This window comes from Myxocyprinus asiaticus, chromosome 28, assembly GCF_019703515.2.
Source record: "Myxocyprinus asiaticus isolate MX2 ecotype Aquarium Trade chromosome 28, UBuf_Myxa_2, whole genome shotgun sequence".
Lineage (NCBI taxonomy): Eukaryota > Metazoa > Chordata > Actinopteri > Cypriniformes > Catostomidae > Myxocyprinus > Myxocyprinus asiaticus.
Window position 1 is genome coordinate 7,205,794 of NC_059371.1, and position 16,707 is coordinate 7,222,500.

Genomic DNA, 16,707 nt, shown 5'->3' on the forward strand with positions numbered 1-16,707 from the left:
CAGCAGCAAATAACATAAAGATTGACCAGGGCTGCATTTCCCAAAAGCATCGTAAGCTTAAGTTGATCGCAGAGACCATTAGCACTAAAGGTTTCTATGATCTACTTAGGCTTATGATGCTTTTGGGAAACATAGCCCAGTGCAGTCCGATTCCTGAACAAATTACTCTTATGAGCCGGTTCTTTTGAATCTACAGCAAGAAACATACAACGTGAACAGTGCAGTCCGATTCCTGAACAAATTACTCCTATGAGACAGTTCTTTTGATTCTACGATTCCGATTCCCAAACAAATGACTTTCGTGAGTTGGTTCTTTAGAATCTACAGCACAAAACATCCAGCCCCACCGGTGTAGTACGATTCCTGAACAAACAACTCTTATGAGCCGGTACTTTTGAATCTACAGCACAAAACATACAGTACCACCAGTGTAGTCCAGTTCCTGAGCTTGACCAGGGCTGCGTTTCCCAAAAGCATCGTAAGCTTAAGTTGATCGCAGAGACCATTAGCACTAATGGTTTCTATGATCTACTTAGGCTTATGATGTTTTTGGGAAATGTAGCCCAGTGCAGTCCAGTTCCTGAACAAATTACTATTATGAGTCAGATCTTTTGAATCTACAGCGCAAAACATACAGTGTGACCAGTGTAGTCTGATTCCCGAACAAATGACTCTTATGAGCCGGTTCTTTTGAATCTACAGCACAAAACATCCAGTGTGACCAGTGAAGTCTGATTCCCGAACAAATGACTCTTATGAGCCGGTTCTTTTGAATCTACAGCACAAAACATTCAGTGTGGCCAGTGATGTATGATTCCCAAACAAATGGCTCTTTTGAGTTAGTTCTTTTGAATCTAGAGCAAGTAACACACAGTGCAAACAGTGCAGTACGATTCCTGAACAAACGACTCTTATGAGCCAGTTCTTTTGAATCTACATCACAAAACATCCAGTATGACCTGTGTAGTCCAGTTCCTGATCAAATGACTCTTATGAGTCGGATCTTATGGATATACAGCAAAAAACATCCAGTACGCCCAGTATAGTCTGATTCCCAAACAAATGACTCTTGTGAGTTGGTTCTTCTGAATCTACAGCACGAAACATACAGCGAGACCAGTGTAGTCCGATTCCCAAATCAATGAATCTTATGAGCCTGTTTTTTTTAATCTAAAGCACAAAACATACAGCGCTCCCTAACAAACGAATTACTATTATCAGTCGGTTCTTTTTAGTGAATGAAAAATGTACTGAACTCGCAACGTCCAACTCAAAATAAACCAAAACCTTTGACACCATTGAGGCCAAAACGGCATTGGCATAAGAGCACAAGAGTTATATGGATTACTTATTGACAACTATAGTCACTATGAATCGTTGTTGTACAGAAAAGAGCTGGGTGAAGATTCTTTTAAAAAATATCTTTTTGTGTTCAACAACAGGAACAAAATAACAGCATGCGAGTTTAGAATGACAGGCGGTTGAGTCAATGATGAGAGAATTTTCATAGGGTTGAAGTAAATATTCTCCAAAGCTACTAGATAATTTACTGTAACACAAAAGAGATACTAGATCCGTCTATCTGTCCGTAGCTTTTTCAGGCCATGAACTCACAATATAAACGTGTGCTGAAGGGGCAATTGTAAGGGTTATCAAGTACATTTCTCGAAACAAAGAGAATTCCTTCTCACTAAAACAACGTCTTCCCTGTCGACATTCCTGTAAACAGACTCATCCATGCAGGATATTCTCTCTCAAACAATCAAGTCCTTGTCATACATATAAGGCACCACATGTCAATCAGCTGTTGCTGATATCAACACCCCATTGGTTTCTTCTAATGCTAGGTCATGTCCCCCAACACTGTATTTAGCGTAGAGGAACCTTATTGGACACTGGGTTTGACAGCTGAAATCTCAGTTGAAGCATTCTGGACCCTGCATGGTGGGCAAAGTTGGATGTTTCAGTAAATGTTTCAGTAGGGGCACAGGTTTCACTGTACATATCACATCAGAGAGGAACTGCTCCACAGCAGCATACGAACTGCAGAGTTTCCCAGAGACAAACTGCACTAGTTCTGCAGTGAAAGCAACAGAGTTCGACTGCAGTCCTCAGGGGAGGGGGCTCTCCGTGAACGAAACCGCTCAAGCTGCAAATGAACCGAGGACAAGACTTGTCACCAATTCAGAAGCAGAACATCTGTAACCTGTGCAGCCAGTTCTCACCACACACATGTGTGTAGCTTTATACAGCAGTCTACACAAAGCCTGGACATGTTGCCTATCAAGATTTATCTGCTTTGTGGTTCTGTAGTGCTCAAGCTTTTCAGAGATATAAAGGCAGTGTCTTGAATCCAGTAGTGAACTGCCAGTTTAGAGAGCAACTGCAGGCATCACAAGTACAAAGGCTGTTTAAAACTATAGGTAACACATTCTGCTGCCTTCTGCTTACCTCAAATCAGGCACTTACAAGGTTTCATTTTAGTGAGGAAGCTGTCAGTGTAGATAGCAATCCATGTTGGCAATAAACACTGATAGACTTAAGGAATAGTAATAAATAATAATAATAATCTGTCATCATTTACTAACCCTGATGTAGTTCCAAACCGGTATGCTATTATTGAAACAAAAGGATATATTTTTTAGAGTCTTTACACAGTTTTACAATATGCAAATTACAGTTCATACTGAACACAACTGTCAAGCTTGCAGAATAAAAAAAAAAGGTGCATTGTGTACAGTTACTATACTCGTGTGAACCGATGCTGGCGTAGTTGATGCTAATTTTGGCAAAGGTGAAGATTATCAGTGAATATCTATGACTTTTTCCATTTTCCGTTTCAATTTTTCTGGATTTTCTTTTTTGAAATTGTAAAAACATGTTATTGTTAAAACATTGTCTAATCAAATGACTTAAAAACTCAAATGTAATGAAAATTTTATAATTAATTTTCAAGAAAACTTGCAGTTATTTTGAAGCTTGTATGATAATACTTTAGTGTAATTTAATAATAATAATAATAGTAACAATAATAATGCCAATAATAAAAATAATAATAATTGTTATTATATTATATTTAATATAAATATTTAATAATATGTAATATAATGCTTTTTCATGTTAAATTGCTATTAATTATTTGTTGTTAATATTATTATTCTTTATCAAAATTATTTGATATTAAATTGTTATTAATTATTAATGGTATTAGTAATAATTGTTATTACATTTTTCTATACAGTAGTAATATATTTCTGTTGTAATGTCTTCAATTTCATGTATCAATTTGAAACAAGCTTTTATTTTGATGGAAAGCTGAGTGAAGACCTTTGAGTTCCTGTGTAAATATCACACTTGGCCATATGTTGATTAATTGTCAAATTGTCAATTATTTCATCCAAAATTCATCCCAAATATTCATCCCGAATTCCATGACATTCCGTAACGTTCTACTCTTAATTCCATTTATATAACTCAATTCCACAATTCCGTCCGCATTTTCCGCATCGCAGAATTCATAGGGCCCTAGTCCTTTTTGTAGCCTGACAGCCACTGGCTACCATGAACTGTCATTGGATGGCAAGAGCTGCATATTGATTTTTATTTTTATTTTTTTACTTTTGTGTTCTACAAGAAAACTGTATATGGGTTTGGAACAACATGTGGGTGAGTACATTTTTTAACCTGCCATAGATTTAAGCTGATTTCGTTTTGGCACACTGGACACTGCTGGTGTTGTGATGTAGCTACAGGCACTGAGTTATAAATTCCCTTGAGAGACTGTTTAGGGGTTCAGCGGCCCAATCAAATGCACAACAGATGTACTTTTCAGAAGGACTCTTTGAACTTGCATCCCTCTTGTTAATATTTTATTAATTCAATAGGCCATCGTTCCATCGTTTGGGAATAAAGGCATAACACCCTGGAAATACACCAAAAACACTGATATTATGATTGCTCCATCTTAAGCTGAAGCCTGTGGTTAGTGGCTGAATTTGAAAAGTTTCATTGCACAATGACATCTTACAGCATTACGTTGTTGATTTTTTATAGCCTTCTGATGTACAAAAATACTAGTGAGCTACCTACATAGACAGAATTTTAAGGCACTATAGGCATGCTCCAGCCTCAAAGGAGCTTGCCTATAGTACGTAACTTAATTATGCTGTCTTTTAAAATACCTCAAATCCTAAGGCAGCATCATATGTGTCCTTCATGCCAGAATGCATTGGAAAGGAAATAATCCAAGATAGCATAGAGTTCTCAAAGCCGTGTTTCCCATTAATTACCTAGACTGTGGCGGCCCGCCACAGTTTCATAATGAACCGAAAATATTTTTACACTTCTCACAATAACATAAAGATCTCTAACGTTGTGTTTTGCGCTGTTGTTTCCGCAAAGCATCTCTCACTCCCAGTCACAAAACACAATTTTATAATTATCAATGTATGACAGCTAACAGATAAGGTTACTGCAGATGTTATCATTGATAATTAACGTTAATCTAACATTAGCCAAGTTAGGTAACATTAATGCTAGCTAACGAAGTTAGCTGTCAATCTCCTCGCTTATGTCGACTGACAGTGTTGCCAACTTAGCGACTTTGTCGCTAGATTTAGGGACTTTTCAGACCTCTTTAGCAACTTTTTTTCAAAAGCACCTTGCGACAAATCTAGCGACTTTTTGGACAAACATTAGCTACTTTCCGTAGAAGACAGTCGCTAGTACTGTCCCACGAGCGCAAGATCTTGCTTTCCTGCCGCAGGCACACCTCTCTGTGTCTACTCTGTTCAGTGAGTGGCAGAGAGGAGCAGCACATTCAGTTGATATAGATGTGAATGAGCGGCGCATGTGCAAATGATGTTGCCAAGGACCAATCACTAATCTGTATTGTTTGCTCATTTTTTTTAATGTAAACAATTTAATTTGACCGTTTAATTTGATTTTTATTCTTCTCATGCGCTTATCACTGTCTTATCACTCACTATCACAGGGGCTTAGTTCATTCCTGTTTCTGAACTCTCTGAATTCAGATCATTTACAGTCATGTGAAAAAGAAAGTACACCCTCCTTGTATTCTATGGTTTTACGTATCAGGACATAATAAAAATCATCTGGTCCTTAGCAGGTCTTAAAATTAGGTAAATACAACCTCAGATGAACAACAACACATGACATATTACACCGTGTCATGATTTATTTAACAAAAATAAAGCCAAAATGGAGAAGCCATGTGTGAAAAACCAAGTACACCTTATGATTCAATAGCTTGTAGAATGACCTTTAGCAGCAATAACTTCAAGTAATCATTTTCTGTATGACTTTATCAGTCTCTCACATCATTGAGGAGGAATTGTGGCCCACTCTTCTTTACAACGTTGCTTCAGTTCATTGAGGTTTGCGGGCATTTGTTTATGCACAGCTCTCTTAAGGTCCTGCCACAGCATTTCAATCGGTTGAGGTCTGGACATTGACTTGGCCATTGCAACACCTTGATTCTTTTCATTTTCAGCCATTCTGTTGTAGATTTGCTCGTGTGCTTGGGATCATTGTCCTGTTGCATGACCCAATTTCAGCCAAGCTTTAGCTGTCGGACAGATGGCCTCACATTTGACTCTAGAATACTTTGGTATACAGAGGAGTTCATGGTCAACTCAATGACTGCAAGGTGTCCAAGTCCTGTGGCTGCAAAACAAGCCCAAATCATCACCCCTCAACCACCGTGCTTGACTGTTGGTATGAGGTGTTTGCGCTGATTTGCTGTGTTTGGTTTTCGCCAAACATGGCGCTGTGCATTATGGCCAAACATCTCCACTTTGGTCTTGTCTGTCCAAAGGACATTGTTCCAGAAGTCTTGTGGTTTGTTCAGATGCAACTTTTCAAACCTAAGCCGTGCTGCCATGTTCTTTTTAGAGAGAAGAGGCTTTCTCCTGGCATCCCTTCCAAACAAACCATACTTGTGCAGTCTTTTTCTAATTGTACTGTCATGAACTTTAACATTTAACATGCTAACTGAGGCCTGTAGAGTCTGAGATGTAACTCCAAGAAGGGGCCTTGCGGTGACCTTGGGGTGAATTTGCTGAGACGTCCACTCCTGGGAAGATTGGCAACTGTCTTGAATGTTTTCCACTTGTGAATAATCTTTCTCACTGTAGAATGATGGACTTTAAATTGTTTCAAAATGGCCTTATAACCCTTCCCAGATTGAAGGGCAGCAACAATTGCTTCTCTAAGATCATTGCTGATGTCTTTCCTCCTTGACATTGTGTTAACACACCTGAATGCTCCAGACCAGCAAACTGCTAAAACTTCGGCTTTTATAGTGGTGGTCAAACTTGCTGATGATCAATTAATCAAGGGCATTTGATTAGCAGCACCTGGCTACTACTTAGCCTCTTAATTCCTACGGAAGCAGTAAGGGTGTACTTAGTTTTTCACACATGGCTTCTCCATTTTGGCTTTATTTTTGTTAAATAAATCATGACACGGTGTAATATGCCATGTATTGTTGTTCATCTGAGGTTGTATTTACCTAATTTTAAGACCTGCAAAGGACCAGATGATTTTTATTATGTCCTGATACGTAAAACCATAGAATTCAAGGAGGGTGTACTTTCTTTTTCACATGACTGTGTTTAAACAAGTCTGTACATTGTACTTTATTCAAACACATAATAATAAACTTTAAAATGTATTAAACTTATATACACATAATACAAATATCAATACAAATACACACAGCCTTAGACATTATGCACACTTAAAACAAATAGCTAACATGTCACACTCTAAAACAGAGGCGCAAAAAACATATGCAAGAGTAATGCAATGCATAGGGGTACCATGTAAAGGGGGGAGCCAGCAGCTCACTAAAGGTGGTGCAATTGGCCTCGTCGACCCCTCCAACATCACCAGCCCCCCCCACCCCCCCCCCACCCACCCCAACGCTTATAATGGATGACACTCCCACCCCCCCTCGCTTGACAGATACATGGGGCACAAAATTTAGTTTTGCATACCAACTCAGAAAAGTGTAGTTGCGCCACTGCTCTAAAATATACTCCCAAAGGTATAGAAAAGAATGAGAGTTAATCCCTGAATTCAAGGGGTGGCTGAAACCCAATGTGGGCAATGACACAAGGGCTTACTGTCTTTACAGTCCCTGACTGAAAAAGGAACATCCTTTTTGTGGTTTGTTACCGACTTGATTAAATTACTACTAGGGCACAAAATTGTTTACAAGAGCACAAAGTTCTTCACAGATCTAGCCTCTTAATTTTGCTCTAAAAGTGCACCAGATTGATGCATTTCACTTTAAAATGTAAAAAATATTCTTATGGGTGAGCATGCCCCCAGATCCCCCTAGAGGGTCCGAGGTCCACCCACCATGGTCTCACAAAATCCTGTAGGAAACACTGCAAAGTCATCATAAATATACTTGTATTAGCTATATTCAATACTGAAAAATACCAATAAGAATAAATCCAAAAACTGACAATTTTCCACAAAAACACAACAGAAGGATCTTCTTTCAATTGAGTCATTTTAACAATCAGTTCATTCAGTAGCAAACAAAGCAACACACGATACTACAGTTGAAGTCTGCTTTTAAACCAACTGATGCTCAACTATAAAGGCCCTTAATTTTCAGGACAGACCTCTGTCTCTTGTTTTTTTCAACAACAGAGGTCGATATAATGTCATAAGATCCAGACTGATTACACACAACTCTAACACGTGTACACACACACACACACAGTCTCGCCTGCAGCCTACTGGTCTGCCAGTTGCTTGATCGAGAGATTACGCATGTTTGCAACCCTCAGAAAATCCAGCTGCAGCTCACAGTCTAAACAGTAGCTGTAAGGCATGTCGTTCGTTTGGTATTTCGAAGGTCAGTTGTATTACTACAATGAATTGGGCTGACAACTGGATCTGATTATTGGATGTTTCCCCTTACGAAAATTGAGAGTTCATGGCAAATTTGCCGCAAATTCACCACTGATAATTTTCACATGCAAATGAGCTTTGCAGCAAACTTGTGGCAAATTGTCCGTAGTTGCCAAAGGTTTGCCAGAGGTTCACCACTACCGGCGAAGAGCCGCAAACTTCTGGCAAACATTTGCGGTGAATCAAAACTCATTTGCATGTGAAAAATACAAGCGGCAAATTTACTGCAAATTTGAAGCTAGTTTAGATTTTTTTTTGTAAGGGTCTTCAAAACATCATATGTTTCTAACACCTTTTCCCAAGGAGATGTCACCCATGGGGTGTGAGAACTTGTTCCATTTACCATCCACATGGGAACTGGAGATAAATGCTTTTGTTTCAGCACAATGGCTTTTCTGGCTGTCTTAAATGTTAAGTGTGTAATTTCTGTACAACTAGTGCCATTAAAGGGAATTGCAAAAATAATGACTGTTATCAAACGGGCTTCCCAAATGCTCCATCCATCTCCCATTGGTTGAAAAAACAGAAAGATCTGACGCAAAAACAAGGCATTGGTTAAGACAATAAGCGTGTTTACATGAACAAGCCACCAATGTGTTGGGTCATGTAAAGGCTTTTAAGCCTGCTGCTTGGCATTAATATCATGTAGCTAGGTGTTGCTAGCATGTTCTAGCATGTGGCTAGGGATTTCTTGATGTCAATAGCATGTTCTAACATTTTGCTAGGTGTTGTTAGCATGTTGTTAGGCATTGCTAGGCATTGCTAGCATGTTGCTAGGCTTTTTTAGCATGTTTTAGCATGTAGCCCTGCATTGCTAGCATGTTGCTCAATATTGCAAACAAACAGAGCCATAATGTAACAGAGCCACAGTCTTTACACTTTTTTTGGAAAATCAACCTGAATTACTTGCACATCTGAATTGCTGCACATCCAACTGAGATACGAGGAAGTATTTTAACATTTGTAAAAAAAAAAAAAAAATTTAATCAAAATTAGCATAGATTAATTCAGTACAACAAATACTACACTGTAAAAAAAAAAAAAATGTTAATTGAAAAAAGGTTGTAAACCATGTTAAATTTAATTTAACAAGACGATATAAGTAAATATTATAATATATATATATATATATATATATATATATATATATATATATATATATATAAACAGTTGAAGTCAGAAGTTTACATACACCTTAGCCAAATACATTTAAACTTAGTTTTTCACAATTCCTGACATTTAATCGTAGAAATCTTTCCCTGTCTTAGGTCAGTTAAGATCATGACTTTATTTTAAGAATGTGAAATGTCAGAATAATAGTAGAGAGAATTACTTATTTCAGCTTTTATTTCTTTCATCACATTCCCAGTGGATCAGAAGTTTACATACACTTTGTTATTATTTGGTAGCATTGCCTTTAAATTGTTTAACTTGGGTAAGACTTTTTGGGTAGCCTGGAAATTTGGCCCATTCCTCCAGACAGTACTGGTGTAGCTGAGTCAGGTTTATAGGCCTCCTTGCTCGAACACACTTTTTCAGTTCTGCCTACAAATTTTCTATGGGATTGAGGTCAGGGCTTTGTGATGGCCACTCCAATACCTTGACTATGTTGTCCTTAAGCCATTTTGCCACAACTTTGGAGGTATGCTTGGGGTCATTGTCCATTTGGAAGACCCATTTGCGACTGAGCTTTAACTTCCTGGCTGATGTCTTGAGATGTTGCTTCAATATATCTACATAATTTTCCTTCCTCATGATGCCATCTATTTTGTGAAGTGCACCAGTCCCTCCTGCAGCAAAGCACCCCCACAACATGATGCTGCCACCCCCATGCTTCACGGTTGGTATGGTGTTCTTCGGCTTGCAAGCCTCACCCTTTTTCCTCCAAACATTATGATGGTCATTATGGCCAAACAGTTCAGTTTTTGTTTCATCAGACCAGAGGGCATTTCTCCAAAAAGTAAGATCTTTGTCCCCAAGTGCACTTGCAAACTGTAGTCTGGCTTTTTTATGGCAGTTTTGGAGCAGTGGCTTCTTTCTTACTGAGCGGCCTTTAAGGTTATGTCGATATAGGACTCGTTTTACTGTGGATATAGATACTTGTCTACCTGTTTCCTCCAGTATCTTCACAAGGTCCTTTGCTGTTGTTCTGGAATTGATTGGCACTTTTCACACCAAAGACTGGCACTACGTTCATCTCCAGGAGACAGAATGCGTCTCCTTCCTGAGTGGTATGATGGCTGCGTGGTTCCATGGTGCTTATACTTGCATACTATTGTTTGTACAGATGAACATGGTACTTTCAGGCATTTGGAAATTGCTCCCGTGGATGAACCAGACTTGTGGAGGTCCACAATTTTTTTCTGAGGTCTTGGCTGATTTCTTTTGATTTTCCCATGTTGTCAAGCAAAGAGGTACTGAGTTTGAAGGTAGGCCTTAAAATACATCCACAGGAACACCTCCAATTGACTCCAATTAGTTTCAAGTTTCAAGTTTATTTTATTTATAAAGCACATTTAAAACAACAGTCGTTGGCCAAAGTGCTGTACAGTAAAGTATATAAAAACAAAAACACGCACAAGGAAATCAACAATTTAAACATAAAAACATAAAACACATAAAAAGACAATCTCTAGCTGAATTAAAGGCCAGCGAGTAATAATGAGTCTTAAGCCTCGATTTAAAAAGAGTCAAAGTAGAAGCCTGCCTAACATGCAGGCCAATTAGCCAATTAGCCTATCAGAAGCTAATTGGCTAATTGTCTAAAGGCTTGACATAATTTTCTGGAATTTTCCAAGCTGCTTAAAGGCACAGTTAACAGTGTATGTAAACTTCTGACCCACTGGAATTGTGATATAGTCAATTAAAAGTGAAACAATCTGTCTGTAAACAATTGCTGGAAAAATTACTCATGTCATGCACAAAGTAGATGTCCTAAACGACTTGCCAAAACTATAGTTTGCTAATATTAAATCTGTGGAGTGGTTAAAATGTTTTACTTTATCTTATTTATTTTACAGTATACCTTGTCAGTATACCTTGTATACCAGTATACATACAATTGTATTTTACAACAATATAATGTATTTTACTTCACATTATAGTGATATGAATGAGATTTATTTGTTCTTTTTTTTTTTCGCAGTACAGAAGCCTCCTGTGAATTGGAGTATGGGTCTTAATGTTTCTAAAATAGGTTTCATTTTGTTTATGCAAATATGTTGTATATTGTTATATACAGTTTATATAACTTCTTACTTTTACTTTACATTTTAGGGTAAAATATTTCCCACACATTTATTCATGAAATTCACCCTTTAAAAAAAAACAGGATATATACCCTAAAATACGTTTTACCCTGTGTGTTGGGTATTCTTAGTGGATTATCAGGAGGCCTCCTCCCATGTAGAAACTTGACAGCTATAAACTGAAACTGCGTCTGCATCAAACAGCCAGTTAACAAGAGAAGAGAGAGAAGCAAAGCTTGTAAGAAGCTTCAAGACTTTCATAAGATGGAAAAGAGAAATGACACTGAACTAAAAATACACCAAGACACTAGGACATCTGCTCTTAACTACATTTGTACCCAAAAAAGCACCGTGAACATAAGCCATGAGCGTTTCACAACAAATGTGCTACTAGTGAAGAAAAAAACAGTAATTTACTGTGACAGAAAAACACTGTGACCTCCAGTGGCTTGCTGTTTACAAAGGAACAACAACCAACGCAGAAACAATGAACAACATCTTCTCTGATTTGGTGTTTAAAATTAGTCGCTGTCTAACTTTGACAGCACTTCCTCAGCATGAATTCTTGCTATTGCTTCTCACAGAAAAGATGTTAATTTCCACATCCAAAGGCTCTTCTTTAACTACAGGTTCCTGTTTACAAGTCTGACAAGCTAGTCATATGTCAAATCCACTGTCTTTTCCTGAGATGTACGAGGAAAAACAAAAAAGCGGTAAATAACAGGCCTAAGAGACATACAGATATAAAATGTATGAATGGGAAGGTATTTTTTTGAAAACCTACTAAAATCAAAATGGACTTTTAGTCCATGCCTGTTAGCTTTGAGGTCATCTGTACATGCTAGTACAAAATTAGCTTTTAGCAGACATACACATTTAAAAATTACATTTGTCTCTTAGGAAATAGGACTTAAAATATTGATGATTCATCTTGTTCGCAAGGGCATGTTAAAATTTTTGTCCAATCAAATATCCTCTAGAATGACATTTTCCTCTCTCTAATAGAGCGCAACAGTCTGGTCCCGGAAGTAAAAAAAAAATCATTTAAATCATTTAAAATCATTAAAATCATCAGCTAAATCATTTTTAACGGTAAATAATAAACATTTAAAGGCAGACCTATCGTGAGCTACGAGGTTGTTAATCGATGCCGTATACTACTGTTGAATTCATCAGTCCATGTTATTTCAATTTCATAAAAAAAATAAATCATGTTTAATACCTACTAGTTCATGGAGAACTACCCTACCCATGATCCCGAGGAGAAATACTCCACTAATCAGAGAATCATGACCAACAAAGTGCACCAAAAGAGCTCAGCAGCGACCGCCCTCTTTCACTGGGAATGACGCAATCAATTAGGTCTCTACTTAAATATTTGTAGATATTTGAAAATGTTTAAAAAAAATTCAAATAAATTGCTTCTATACTTAGAATCAACTAATTTAAATAAATAGTTTTATATTGTCCCATTGTTTTTTACATCAATGCTTGATGGGATTGTAGTTCATGTTAAGGGCTTGACATTAACACCCAGGTAGAAATCGGCACTGGCGGGTAACTTTCTTACTAGCCACTATAGCGAAGCAAAATTAATTGTATTCATCTCACGTTCAGTGCTTTATAAGCAGTAAATATACAGTTGTGCTCAAAAGTTTGCATACCCTTGGAGAATTGGTAATATATGTACCATTTTTAAAGAAAACATGAGTGAGCAGGCAAAACACATTTCTTTTATTTCTTATGGGATTCATATTCAACTGTAGGTTATAACAGAATGGCACAATCATAAAACAAAACATGGCAACAAAGAAAAAAATGAAATGACCCCTGTTCAAAAGTCTGCATACCCTTAGTTCTTAATACTGTGTATTGCCCCCTTTAGCATCAATGACAGCGTGCAGTCTTTTGTAATAGTTGTCTATGAGGCCCCAAATTCTTGCAGGTGGTATAGCTGCCCATTCATCTTGGCAAAATGCCTCCAGGTCATGCAAAATCTTTGGTTGTCTTGCATGAACTGCACGTTTGAGATCTCCCCAGAGTGGCTCGATGATATTAAGGTCAGGAGACTGTGATGGCCACTCCAGAACCTTCACCTTTTTCTGCTGTAACCACTGGAGGGTCAACTTGGCCTTGTGCTTAGGGTCATTGTCATGCTGGAAAGTCCAAGAGCGTCCAATACGCAGCTTTTGTGCAGAAGAATGTAAATTGTCTGCCAGTATTTTCTGATAACATGCTGCATTCATCTTGTCATCAATTTTCACAAGATTCCCCGTGCCTTTAGAGCTCACACACCCCCAAAACATCAGTAAGCCACCACCATGCTTCACAGTGGGGATGGTATTCTTTTCACTATAGGCCTTGTTGTCCCCTCTCTAAACATAGCGCTTATGGTTGTGACCATAAAGCTCTATTTAGGTCTCGTCACTCCAAATTACAGTGTGCCAGAAGCTGTGAAACGTGTCAAGGTGTTATCGGGCATATTGTAACCGAGCTTTTTTGTGGCATTGGTGCAGTAAAGGCTTCTTTCTGGCAACTCGACCATGCAGCTCATTTTTGTTCAAGTATCGTCGTATTGTGCTCCTTTAAACAACCACACCGTCTTTTTCCAGAGCAGCCTGTATTTCTCCTGAGGTTACCTGTGGGTTTTTCTTTGTATCCCGAACAATTCTTCTGGCAGTTGTGGCTGAAATCTTTCTTGGTCTACCTGATCTTGGCTTGGTATCAAGAGATCCCCGAATTTTCCACTTCTTAATAAGTGATTGAACAGTACTGACTGGCATTTTCAAGGCTTTGGATATCTTTTTATATCCTTTTCCATCTTTATAAAGTTCCATTACCTTGTTACACAGGTCTTTTGACAGTTCTTTTCTGCTCCCCATGGCTCAGTATCTAGCCTGCTCAGTGCATCCACGTGAGAGCTAACACTCTTGACTATTTATACACCGGCACTAACTGCAATTTAAAAAGCCACAGGTGTGGGAAATTAACCTTTAATTGCCATTAAAACCTGTGTGTGTCACCTTGTGTGTCTGTAACAAGGCCAAACATTCAAGGGTATGTAAACTTTTGATCAGGGCCATTTGGGTGATTTCTGTAATCATTATGATTTAAAAAGGAGCCAAACAACTATGTGATGATAAATGGCTTCATATGATCACTATCCTTAAATAAAAGACAGGTTTTTTTGCATGATCAGTCATATTTTCAAAATCAATGCCAAAATTTCACAATTTCTGCCAGGGTATGCAAACTTTTGAGCACAACTGTATGCCTCTGTGATTGATTACAGCTGTAGCCAGTTGCGTGCTTGTCTACTGTAGCACGTGTACAATTATTTTTTTAATTTTTATTATTTTACTTTATTTATTTTATATGGGCACTCAAGGGTTGCTGTTTTTTGGGCTAATTTTCAGAATACAGACTAATTTTTTGGGCTTCCCATACACCTCCCCCATGCAGATTTTGGCACCTGTGGTCTTGCGTATACCCGTGTTTTTCATCAGAAACTGAATGTGAGTGACAGACAGTCGCAAGGGAACCCAGTTCATTTTTCTTCAACCATGATAATAATGACAACATGGACAGATACATTAAAGGTAAATCGGAGGTAAAATGTGAATTTTTCAGTTGTTTCCAAGTCTTCACTGAAGGATTATTAGATGTGATAATACAGATACAGCACGATGTCAGAGTTGACCTGTAATTACTACCATCAATGCAGTGTATTCTTCTTTTAGGTCTTACTTTGTGGTATGTTCGCTTTCAGATGGTGATACAGGATGTTATCTCTAGAATAACACAGTATGTGCATCCACTCTCCATCCATAAGTACATCAAGATTTTAACAAATTAAAACAATTTAGCCTTTACACTCCTGATTCGCATAACCTGTCATTATTAATCACATAGTTTGTTTCTCTTTTCATCCTGTGTTTCTGCCTTTTCCAGCCCCTACCCTAATAATGCTTATTATTGAAGTGAGATTATTTGATATAGGGAGACCGGGGCTAATTGTCACATGGGGAAGTTGTCACAATGGCTTTATTTTAGTAACTATTAGGAGAGTTAAAAGTCTAATTACACAAAGTGTGTTTTCTATAGCAGTGTTTTTTGTATACTGGTTTCAAAACCCTCTTAAATTACAATATATTTTTGTGAATTAGATCAGGGATGGTCACATGAATGTTCTCATATGCCACTGGTTTAATGGCAGGTTCCATTGTGTGACAGCTAACCCCTTGTGGACAAAAGGTGAATTTGTGTTCAGTGAACTTTATCTTTTTTCCTGGGCAATAATGGTGAAAATGTTGAATTGCTTTATTGTAGCCAAGACTTCAATTTATGTGGCTATACAGATTTATGACTTTAAAAAATAAACCTACCACCTCCTCTGAGAAATATGGAAATATTGAAGAAACTGAAGTAAAAAGTGTGACAACTAGCACCTGTCATGGAACAATTACAATCTGTTGATGTGTTTAATAGATAATGTCTTGGTACTCTGTAGATTTATTTATTTTTATTTTATGTTTTTATGTAAGAATGCAAAAAAAATAAAAAGCATTTTAATGTTAGAAAAACAATAGCGAAATGATTACTTTGTGGACTCTCTGTGGTAATGCAACTATCACAAATTCATGGGCATTTTCAATGAATGAACTAGTAGTTGTTGCAATGAAGCTTGGTATCTTAATCCAAACTTCTTATCTTAAACATATCTTAAACTTCCTGTTTCAATAGAAAACACTATTTGAGTGAATTTGCAATGTACATGTTGATATTCATACCATACTGATTTTGCATGTTCTTAAAAAGCAAAACAGCATCAACCATTTTTAGGGCACCTACCACCTCCGACATGCAAATAAATGGATGCAAATTTGAACTCAAACCCAACCTGACCTGATTTTACTTTCAGGCAAAGTGTAGAATATGAATGAGCTAGAGTACTGCATTGAAACCAGGAAGTAATCACGTTCGCATAATCAGTGACGAGCGTGATTCATTCGAATGCATCATGCATTTTTCCCTCTAACATTATATTTTCACTCCACTGATGGTTAGGTTTAGTTTTGGGGTTTGGGTTGAGGTTACAGTTTATAAAATATGCATTCCTCTTCACTGTAATACCACCTGTAAAACCCACTTTTGGCGCCCCTCTGTGGAATAGCTCGTACGTGCCCATATGCTTAACAACACTTACCGCTTTGGCCACTGGGGGCAGTGTTTAGAATTTAGGTAAGCACAGACCAATTTTACCTAAAGAAAAGTCAACCTACTGTTTGCGATTTCACTATGAGATTAGTCTGACTGGAATATGAAGGACGTAAATGACAAAAAAAGAATTTAGGACTATATGTCGTTTTTAATAGAGATAAGATTACAAAAAATGACCCAAAAAAGCCTATTAACAAGACTGTTTTTATTTATTTATTTTATTTAATTTTTTTATTTACTTTTGCACCAGTCCTAACACAAAGGCACATCAAATTTGCATATTTCAGCC

At 37.6% G+C, this 16,707-nt stretch overlaps 1 protein-coding gene across 1 annotated transcript in view; it reads right to left on the minus strand.

Moving 5' to 3' along the window:
* LOC127418883 (FERM domain-containing protein 4B-like) overlaps nt 1–16,707 on the minus strand; it is a 79,993-nt gene that overhangs the window by 62,275 nt on the left and 1,011 nt on the right. The gene's annotated exons all lie outside the window — the stretch shown is intronic.